This window comes from Ovis canadensis, chromosome 3 (assembly GCF_042477335.2).
Source record: "Ovis canadensis isolate MfBH-ARS-UI-01 breed Bighorn chromosome 3, ARS-UI_OviCan_v2, whole genome shotgun sequence".
Classification (NCBI taxonomy): domain Eukaryota; kingdom Metazoa; phylum Chordata; class Mammalia; order Artiodactyla; family Bovidae; genus Ovis; species Ovis canadensis.
In genome coordinates, this window is record NC_091247.1 from 150,578,963 (window position 1) to 150,588,226 (window position 9,264).

Consider the following 9,264-nt stretch of genomic DNA (forward strand, 5'->3'; position numbering starts at 1 on the left):
TGTGGGATTTTGGTTCTTCTTGCTTCTTCTGTCTGCCCTCTGATGGAGGAGGCTAAGAGGCTTGTGTAAGCTTCCTGATGGGAGGAACTGGTGGTGGGAAAAACTGGGTCTTGCCCTGGTGGGCAGGCCGTTGCTCAGTAACGCTTTAGTGCAGTTATCTGCTGATTGGTGGGTTTGTGCTCCCTCTCTGGTAGTTTTTGGCCTGAGGCGACCCACCCTTCAAGTCTATGGTAGAATTAATGATAACCTCCAGGAGGGCTTATGCCGAGGGGCCCTTCAGGACTGCTGCTGCCAGTGCCCCCATTCCTGTGGCCTCCACAGGAGACCCTCCAATACTAGCAGGTGGTTTTGGTTCAGTTTCCTGTGGAGTCACTGCTCTTTTCCTCTGAGTCTTGGTGCAGGCAAAGTTTTGTTTGTGCCCTCCAAGATTGGAGTCTGTTTCCCCCAGTCTTATGGAAGTCTTATAACCAAATCCCACTGGCCTTAAAGGTCAGATTCTCTGGGGATCCCCAGTCCCTTTGTCAGTCCCCAGGTGGGAAGCCTGATGTGGTGTTCCAAGTCTTCACAGCAGTGGGAGAACTTCTTTGATATTATTCTCCAGTTTGTGGGTCACCCACCCAGTGGGTATGAGATTTGATTTTATTGTGATTGTAACCCTTCTACTGTCTTGCTATGGCTTCTTCTTTATCTTTGGACATGGGTATCTTTTTTTTGGTAGGTTCCAGCGTCCTGCTGAAGGCTGTTCAATAGCTAGTTGTGATTTTGGTGCTCTCGCAGGAGGAGATAAGCGCATGTCCTTCTGCTGTGCCATCTTGAACTGGAAGTTCCTCAGTGCTCTTACTCCTAGCCTCAGAACAACTAATATGCATGCTTTTGCTTTGTTGTTATTGTGGTTCTTCCTTTTTCTACTACTATCTGATCTTTGGGGAATATGTAGTTAGCTACTGAATGAATCATTTAAATTTCTCTTTAAAAGGAATTTCTGTTGGTTTTTATGTTAATACCACTTTAGGTCATGTGAGGGAGGGTAGTTTATTAGAGTAAAGTGCTTTTCATTACCCTCGTGCTCCAAGAATCAAATTCACCCCATGCTTAACCTTCGGATAGCTTAGCATCATATCCACAGCTCTGTAATTATATACTGCACCATACAGACTCATTTGATAAAATGTTCATTTTTAAACAATTGTCAAATTTGCTGACAATTTGCCAACTTTTTAATGCCAAAATGTCATCTTGGAAATTAATTTATAATATTTATATAAAGTATTCCAAACATGTGACCACTTGGTCTATAAAAAAAAAATCAACCTACCCTGCAAAAGCAAACAACAGAAAACCTTCCCACCCAAGACCTACAAATCAATACAGAATTTGTATATATTCCAGATATCATTGATCCTTATTTGTGATAGTTTTAGAAAAACATTATATTTAAACTTTAAATTTTAAAATTTACTCTCCTTTGCCCTCTCTGTCAGTCTCTCCCTCTGTAAAATTAATATGAATTTTTCCAGGGTGAGAAAAAAATCAGTGAAGAAATGTGAAGGTGATGAAAAGTCTGAAATTTTATAATTATTCTGTCTCTCTCTTTAAAAAAAAAAAACCCCATAATATTTCAGAGATGCTTTAACTGCCTCAGGGAATAAACTGAGTACTTCTGGCTAAATATTGAAGAGAAGATTCTGATATTGATGCCAGCTAGTCTGAGTTCTATTCATTCCTGTTATGGTTCTTGTATAACAAGTGATTAAAAATGGCTTGTTACTAGGTAACAAAACAGTAAATTTAAGAAAATCCAAACCATCTCAAGCATCTTTTTTAACCAAAATTTTATGTGACTAGAACTCAAGTACAAGGAAAAAACTACAAAAAACACAAACATGTGGAGGCCAAACAATATGCTACTAAACATCTATGAATCACTGAAAAATCAAAGAGGGAATACAAATTACGTGGAGACAAATGGAAATGGAAGCACAGTGATCCAAAATCTCCGGGATGCAGCAAAATCAGTTCTAAGTTCCCTTTCCCAATGATAGGGAAGTTTATAGTGATACAAGCTTACCTCAGGGAACAGCAACTACAAAAACACAGTGTTGGATGTCCTAGCCACAGTAGTCAGACAAGAAAAAGAAATAAGAGGAATCCAGACTGGAAAGGAAGAAGTAAAACTGTCACTGTTTGCAGATGACATGATACTGTACATGAAAATTCTAAAGAATGCAACAAAAAACTACCAGAACTCATCAACAAATTTCATGAAGTTGCACAATATAAAATTAATACACAGAAATCTGTTGCATTTCCATACAATAACAACAAATGGTCAGAGAGAAATTGAGTAAATAATCCCATTTATCATCACATCAAAAAGACTAGAACACTTGGAAAAAATGGAACTAAGGAGGAAGAAGGCCTTTATATGGAGAACTATAGACACCGATGACAGAAAGTGAAGATGACACAAATAGAAACATATTCATCAACTATAGGAATATTGTTAATATGTCCATACTGCTCAAAGCAACCTGCAGATTTAATGCGATTCCTATCAAAATAACCATGTCATTTTCTTAGAAATAGGACAAATAATTCTAAAATTTATATAGAACCACAAAAGACCCCTAATTACCAAAGCAATCTTGAGAAAAAGAACAAAGCTGAAGATAATCACACCCTGTGACTTTAGACTATACTACAAAGATATAGTCATCAAAACAGTATGGTACTGGCACAAAACATAGATCATGGATCAATGAAACAGAATAGAGAGCTCAGAAATAAACCCATGCACCTATGGCCAATTAATCTATGACAAAGGAGATAAAACTGTACAATGGAGAAAAGACATTCTTAACGTGATGATGGGAAAGTGAGACAGCTACTTGTAAAAGAATGAAATTAGACCATTTTCTCACACCACATACAAAAATAAACTCAAAACGGATTAAAGAGCTAAATGTAAAAGCAGAAACCATAAAACTCCTAGAAGAAAACATCAGCAGAATACACTTTGACATAAATGATAGCAATACTTTCATGGATTTGTCTTCTAAGGCAAAGGAAACACAAATGGGATTTAATTAAGATTTTTCACAGCAAAGAAAGTCATTGATAGGGAATTCCCTGGTGGTCCAATGATTAGAGCTTGGCCCTTCACTGCTGTGGCCCTAGGTTCAATTCCTGGCCAGGGAACTAAGATCCCACAAGCCACGCAACTCAACCAAAAAAGAAAGAAAACCATTGATAAAACTAAAAGACCTAATAAATGGGAGCAAATATTTGTAAATGTTGTGACCAATAAGTGGTTAGTATCCAAAATATATAATCAACTCATACAACTGAATATCAAAAAACAAGTCAGTTTAAAAAATGGGCAGAAGACCTGAATAGACGTTTTTTCAAAGAAGACATCCAGATGGTCAACAGGCACATAAAAAGATGCTTAACACTGCTAATCACCAGAGAAATGTCAATCAAAACTACAAGGAGTTATCATCTCATGCCTGTCAGAATGACTATCATCAAAAAGACCACATATAACAATTGCTGGCAAAGATACAGAGAAAAGGGAACCGTTGTGCACAGTTGGTGGGAATGTAACTTGGTGCAGCCACTGTGGAAAACACTATGCAGGTTCCTCAAAAAAGTTAAAAATAGAACTACCATATGATAGAGCAATTCTACTCCTGAGTATATATCTGGAAAAAACAAAAACACTAATTTGAAAAGATACATGCACCCCTATGTTCATAGCAGCATTAGCCAAGGTATGGAAGCAAACAAATGTCCATCACCAGATGAATGGATAAAGATGTTTTATATGTATAATATATATATGTAAATGAACCTGGAGAGTATTATGCTTAGTGAAGTAAGTCAAACAGAGAAAGTCATAACATATAGTATTTACTATATGTTTTCACTTATATGTGGAATCTAAAAAATGAAGCAAATGGATGAATATAATAAAACAGAAACAAACTCATAAAGAACAAATAATGGTTAGCAGCAGGGAGAGGGGAGTGGGAGGAGTAATACATGGGAAGGGGATTATTACCATGCATAAAATAAGCTACAAGGATATATTGTACAGTGTGGGAAACATAGTTTATGGGAACTGATGGAATATAATAAGTTTAAAAAGCCTAACATACAGAGATAAGGAGGGTTTCCATTTGGTATGTATCTTTTCCGATATCTTCCTTCACACATTCGTGTGTTGTTTCTGTCGGGGTACAGTCAGGGAAGCAGAGTCCCCATGGATGTTACAGAAGAGGGGTTAATTATACTAATTAGACTCTAGCCAACTGTGGGGGGAGCTGGAAAAATGAAAGTCCAGAAGAGGGAGTTGGAGGATTGAGAAAGAGCTAGTAGCCACTCCCCCGAAGCAGTGCTGTGGGTGGATAAGCTGCAGCTTGCAGGTAATCTGAGAGAGCCTACTACATCTCACAAAAAAGCCAAGACTTGCGGTGAGGTCTGTGGGAAGCTTTTGCCTCTGTGGGGTGAGCTGGGATGGGGGCTGCTGTGGCAGCAGCAGAACAGATGGACAAGGGATGAGAAGGGTTGTTAGAACAAGTTGGAAAGTGCCAGGTGAGTCTGGGTCTGTCTGACTGTATCTCACTGGGAATTCCTTCAGAATGTGGCTGCTGACTGCAGCTCAGACCCAGACAGGGAAGGGGCTTCTGGGAAACATGGTTCCCAGGTTAACAAATTGGACTATAGTGTGTGTGTAAGTACATACATGTTCGTATAGTGAAAGTGAAGTCACTCAGTCATGTCTGACTCTTTGCGACCCCATGGACGCCAGGCTGCTCCGTCCATGGGATTTTCTAGGCAAGAGTACTGGAGTGGGTTGCCATTTCCTTCTCTAGGGAACTTCCCGACCCAGGGATTTGAACCCAGGTCTCCCACATTGTAGACAGACGCTTTACTGTCTGAGCCACCAGGAAGTATGAATTCATACTCTACAAGGGGTTCTTGTAACCTATTTTTCTTACTTCAACCATTGTAAACACTATTGTCTATATAGCTCTTTCAGTTCAGTTCAGTTCGGTCACTCAGTCGTGTCCGACTCTTTGCGACCTCATGAATCACAGCACGCCAGGCCTCCCTGTCCATCACCATCTCCTGGAGTTCACTCAAACTCACGTCCATCGAGTCGGTGATGCCATCCAGCCATCTCATCCTCTGTCGTCCCCTTCTCCTCCTGCCCCCAATCCCTCCCAGCATCAGAGTCTTTTCCAATGAGTCAACTCTTCGCATGAGGTGGCCAAAGTACTGGAGTTTCAGCTTTAGCATCCCTCCTTCCAGTGAACACCCAGGACTGATCTCCTTCAGAATGGACTGGTTGGATCTCTTTGTGGTCCAAGGGACTCTCAAGAGTCTTCTCCAACACCACAGTTCAAAAGCATCAATTCTTCAGTGCTCAGCTTTCTTCACAGTCCAACTCTCACATCCATACATGACCACGGGAAAAACCATAGCCTTGGCTAGATGGACGTTTGTTGGCAAAGTAATGTCTCTGCTTTTGAATATGCTATCTAGGTTGGTCATAGCTTTTCTTCCAGGGAGTAAGCGTCTTTTAATTTCATGGCTGCAATCACCATCTGCAGTGATTTTGGAGCCCCCTAAAATATAGTCTGAACTGTTTCCACTGTTTCCCCATCTATTTGACATGAAGTGATGGGACCAGATGCCATGATCTTTGTTTTAGCATATCTTTAATCTTTAATGGCTGTTTAGTTTCCCATCATTTTAAATATTTATTTGATCTGTTAATCTTCTCAATTGTTTCACACTGGAAGTTTAGGTGGGGTTGCTTCTGGTGACTGACTGAAGCAGTGAGTGAATTAGATGAACACCAGGACATTCCAGAGCAGAGTGGTAGGTGTTAAGTTATAATATTCCATTTTTTCTAAGGCTTTTAGTAATTTCTAAAAACACTGACTACATTTTCTCTGATTTGTGTGTGTGTGCTAAGTTGATTCAGTCGTGTCCAACTCTTTTTCAACTGTATGGACTGTAGTCTGCTAGGCTCCTCTGTCCATGGGATTCTCCAGGTAAGAACACTGGAGTGGGTTGCCACGCCCTCCTCCAGGGGATCTTCCCAGTAATGGAACCCACGTCTCTTATATCTCTTGCATTGGCAGGTGGGTTCTTTACCACTAGTGCCACCATTTAGAGGGAAGATCATTCCTCTGAGAAATGAATGAAAACCACATTAACTGGGCTCAGCAGGTGATTGTACAGGTGTCACTCTCATCAAACAGAGTGGTGCGTGGACACGAGGCCAGAGCAGAAGAGACCGAAGACTCTGCTCCTGGTGTCTGTCTGTAAGGTGGCCCCCTTTGGGGATGGCTCAAATACAGCTGGAGAACATTTAGGCAAGATTAATCTCCAAACCGCAAGGCCGGGCAAGAGAGGGTTGAGGAAAGGTGCCTGAGTAATTCAGGTTATGACTGAGGGTATCACAGTGCATTTTATTTCGCTGATTCAATTTTTACCATGGATTGTGAGCAGTTAGAATACATGATTCATGTTCAACCATCTTGTTATCTCTAGTGTCTAGGGAGTGTACTGAAGCATGTTCAAATTGGGTAACTGAGTAGAAGTACATGGAGAAACAAGTTACAAATGTGGGTCAAGGTTTAGGGAAAACAACACAAAATGCTAGAATATCCAGGGCTCATAACATTGGGAAACTGTTATCACTTCTAAGTCCAAAGGGGCAGAGCAGGGTGGTAGGGTTGCCAGAACCCAGAGAACATCTCCTACTGGGCAAATCCAGTTGAAAACCAGAAAGCACAGAGTCCATTGATAGAGGCCTCAAAGACAGATCCCCAGAGATCAAACTGGGACAAGAAGGGTGGTAGAGGCCAAACTGGAGGGGCCAGTGGGAGATACACAAAGGTGTTTTTGAGAAGATGAGCCCTGAACTAACCATTATATATGTTATCATGAATTTTAGGTAAGTTTTCATTTTGATTCACTTCAAACTACAAAATTACAAGAATAGCACCAGGAACTCCTGTATATTCTTAATTCTTCTGCTTCATTTGTTTTATCATTTCCACCTCTCCTCTTGCATTCTGAGGCTTCCCTCAACCATTAGAGAGTAAGTTGGACACATTATGCCTCCTTTACCCGAACTACTTCAGTGTGTTTCCTAAGCATAAGGACATTCTCTTTTATAACCATGGTACAATAATTTAAGTCGAGAAATTTCGGGCTTTCCTGGGGGCTCAGTGGTAAAGAATCCACCTGCCCATGCAGGAGACATGGGTTCAATCCCTGATCCAGGAAGATCCCACATACCGTGGAGCAACTAAGCCTGTGCACCCCAACTTCTGAGCCTGCGCTCCAGAGCCATGCACTGCAACCACTGAGAGATGCAGCACCTGTTCCCCGCAACAGGAGAAGCCACCACGGTGAGAAGCCCGAGCACCACCACTAGAGACAAGGCCGTGCAGCAGTGGAGGCTCAACACAGCCCAAAGTAAACAAACAAAAAGAAATTGAACAAGTGTACCATTCTGTTTGTTTAAAATACAGCCTATATTCTGATTTTATCAATCATCCCAATACTGTTTTTATAGCTTTTTTTTTTTTCTGGTTCAAGATTTAATCCATGCACATGCATTGTGTGACACTGCCGTGTTTCTTTAGTCTCTTTTAATCTGGAACATTTCATTAGCTGCTTTTAGTTTTTGATCCTGACTTTTTTTTTTTTTTTGCCATTACTATTATATTTAGGTTAAATCTATGGAATCAAATTGTTTGAATCCATGTCATCATAGAAATTGAGTTTATAGGATTCCCCTTTCTTCCTTACAAATGTAGATGTTATTTAACCTGTTGCACAGATGTTGAAACCAAAGCCGAGAGAGGGTAAGTAACTTGGTGAAACTTTTAAATAGAAAAGTTGGTCCTGGAATCTAGAGCTTCATGACTCCAAAAACCTGTGTTTTTCACCATCATGTTATGAGGTACATAGTCAAGTAATTTGGAAAAGGCTATTTTAGACATTTGGTCCCATCACTTTATGACAAAAAGATAGGAAAAAAATGGAAACAGTGGCAGATTTTATTTTCTTGGGCTCCAAAATCACTGTGGACAGTGACTGCAACCATGAAATTAAAAGGCGCTTGCTCCTTGGAAGAAAAGCTATGACAAACATAGACAACGTATTAAAAAGCAGAGATATCACTTTGCCGACAAAGTTCTATACAGTCAAAGCTATGGTTTTTCCAGTAGTCGTGAATGGATGTGAGAGTTGGACCGTGAAGCACCGAAGAATTGATGCTTTTGAATTGTGCTGTGGGAGTCACTTGGACAGCAAGGAAATGAAACTAGTCAATCCTAAAGGAAATCAATCCTGAATATCCATTGGAAGGGCTGATGCTGAAGCTGAAGCTCCAATACTTTGGCCACCTATGCAAAGAGCTGACTCACTTGGAAAAGACCCTGATGCTGGGAAAGATTGAGGACAAGAGGAGAAGGGGGCGACAGAAGATGAGATGGTTGGATGGCGTCACCGATTCAATGGACATAAGTTTGAGTCAACTCTGGTAGACAATGAAGGACCAGCAAGCCTGGCGTCCTGCAGTCCATGGGGTCTGCAAAGAGTTGGACATGACTGAGCAACTGAACAGCAACATTTTAGATGAAATTACATTCATTTCTTCATTACTGCACTTGTCAGAGCTTTTATTATTCAAATGAACATTGAGAATGTCCAAGACGGGAAAAGAGTATGCAGTATTGTCTAAATTTGTACTCACAGAAGTCTTTCCCCCACCTCCTATCTCTCCCGACACATCTATGCAGTGCTGTTTGTAAACAATGGTCTAGAAGATGGAGTATCAGTGGCTAAGGGGGGTGGAAGTACAGAGCTATGGTTGAAAAGGGAAGATTGAAGACTATGGGAGAATGGCCAAGGAAGTAGTTTTTAGGAATGAATTCTGGTCCAGGTGCTCGAGGCAGCCATCTTTTCATTGTCTCCTCAGTCTCAGTTTTGCTTTGCTATACCTGCCTACACCCCTGCTACTACGGCTACTCAGCAACCACAGCCTTCAGAAAAGTTTTAAACTTGTGTTTAAAATGTCAACTCAGAGTCAATCTAAAAGAAAATAAATCTGGGGAGAAGGAAGAGCTGTTCCAGTCACTATGGATGCTAAGGAGGAAACGGGGAGCGCTGAGTAGGAGAGGAATGATGAGGAGGAGCATGGAGATGAGTGCGACAAAGCTAGGAGGGCTGCTT